We start from the raw sequence: 2,353 nt of genomic DNA on the forward strand, positions 1-2,353 counted from the left end.
ATAGATCTATCAAATGTCAGCAGCAAACAGATAGATCTATCAAATGTCAGCAACAAACAGATAGATCTATCAGATGTTGGCAACAAATAGATCTATCAAATCTATTTGGCACATGCCAATTATGCTGAATTTAATTAGTTATACAAAATTGATTTGAAGTATTTTAATCTAGTCTGCCTATGTTTTAATCGATCTTGTTATATTTGTCATTCCATCTATGAAATAATTGTTAAACAATTGATAAATCAAAAACAATTGTACTCATATTTTAATTTTCTATGTGTTATCATTATTATTTTATATTATAGTTTAAAATAATGTTGTTTAAATTTTTACATTTTATAAAATATCTTTAATCATTGATATAGTTTATTTCTACCAGTGTTTTAGCTCTCTGTTAAAAATTAATTTAAATGAATTTTTATCTTCAAAATAATACAATATTTTTTAAACAAAACTTTTTTTATTTATTTTTAACCTTTTAATTAATTTTTCTGGTACTTGTTGGTGTTCTGTCATTCAATATGGTTAGTGAATAAACTCTAATAGGTTAACAGGAAATGTTCAGCCATTCTCACTTCTAACCTGACCCTATCAAGTGATTTGTATTCGTGGATGATCTAACCAATAAACATGAGTTGAGAATTTCCTTAGCTCTTTTGATACAGAGCGAGCAGAAGTAATAATAGCTAAGAGCAGTAATAATAATAGTGTTTATAACAAAGAGAACATGCAGTACAAGCCTACCCCTCATATGGAACGACACTTGAATACTTTCAGCATTTTTATTTTAAAATATTTATAAGATAATTATTGCGATTTTTTTGTAATTTATTGGACCTAAAGGGGTTTTAGAGTTTGCTCAGGAATTAGAACATTCCTGCAGGCTAAACAACAACCATATATATATATATTTTGCTTTTATTAACAAATTTACAATTAATACAATAACCTTCATCAAATTGGCATGACTATCTTGTACAAACCATCTTATCAACACAATGAACAACAAGTCATAATGAAATATTTTTGTTCTGTTATGAGATTATTTTAATTTATACGGACCCTAAATCACTATTGGATCTAGATATTAATTTTTAGAACCTCTTAATCTTAGAAATAACATTACTCAACTTTATTTGCTGACTATTCCATTTTTTCTTTTCATGAGGATATAAGTTGCAAAAGAAAAAAAGAATATATAAAAGATCAATGACAAAAATCCAGTGTAAACAACAGGATGTGATAAAGTCCAAGCCCTCGTTGTGATAGATCTAAAAGCTTCAGTGGCCCTCGTCAAAGGAAGGAGGTAACTCACAGAGCGAAGGAGGTAGTGCATCCCCTCAGTAGGCCAGAACATTCCTGTAAAGATATATTTATAGTTCTAGTATAAATATTCATTGTCTACATTGGTTATTACTTATTTCAATTTTTTAGTTTAGTTTACTCCATATTTTCCCCAATGGTTCACTGATATTAATACTGAGATTAAAAAAAATTAATAAATCAACGATAAAGAAAAAAAATTATTTAATATTCCATACATTAAATTGGAAATAAAGCTTACTGAAAAAAACAAAGTGGAAAATGAACATTTAGTGATTGATTGTGATAACAGGAAATATCTTGTGGTCGCATAATACTGTGTTAAAATAAATAGTTCTAAGTAACACAAACCTTATAGCTACATTGACAGTAAATGGAATTGTTAATAAAGAAAGGACAGTAAAAGGGTTGGGTTATAATGGAAGGATAGTTTTCTGATAGTAAAAGGGTTGGTTTATGAATGGCAGTTTTCTGACAGTAAAAGGATTGGTTTATGAAGGAAGGACAGTTCCCTTATAGTAAAAGGGTTTCTCTGTAAAGAAAGGACAGTTCACTGACAGTAAAAGGGTTCGGATATAATAAAAGTAAAAGTACCATTAGATAGTACTTCCATCCAGTGGTAGTTATGGCCATTGGCTGTTGCTGAGCTTGTGCCTGTAAACTAATTATATCATATATCCACAGTTAGCCAGTAATCAGTGATTTGAATGGTGACACAACTTATTCAAAAGTTGAAGGGGATTGCTACGTTATACTAATACTCATTTACTTTGGAACAATCCACAAGCTGAATGAGTACCTGGTAACTGAGGACTGCCTGGTAGTGACAAGGAGCCTTATTGGCTAGCATGAATGGCCTCGCAGTATGTGACTGGTAGTGACAAGGAGCTTTATTGGCTAGCATGAATGGCCTCGCAGTATGTGACTGGTAGTGACAAGGAGCCTTATTGGCTAGCATGAATGGCCTCACAGTATGTGACTGGTAGTGACAAGGAGCCTTATTGGCTAGCATGAATGGCCTCGCAGT

At 31.2% G+C, this 2,353-nt stretch overlaps 1 protein-coding gene across 3 annotated transcripts in view; it reads right to left on the bottom strand.

The window, feature by feature from the left end:
- Nucleotides 1-2,353, bottom strand: part of LOC106678086 (ABC transporter G family member 23) — a 31,450-nt gene that overhangs the window by 742 nt on the left and 28,355 nt on the right. The gene's annotated exons all lie outside the window — the stretch shown is intronic.

This window comes from Halyomorpha halys, unplaced genomic scaffold, assembly GCF_000696795.3.
Source record: "Halyomorpha halys isolate HHAL.00 unplaced genomic scaffold, Hhal_1.1 Scaffold122.1, whole genome shotgun sequence".
Taxonomy (NCBI): Eukaryota; Metazoa; Arthropoda; class Insecta; order Hemiptera; family Pentatomidae; genus Halyomorpha; species Halyomorpha halys.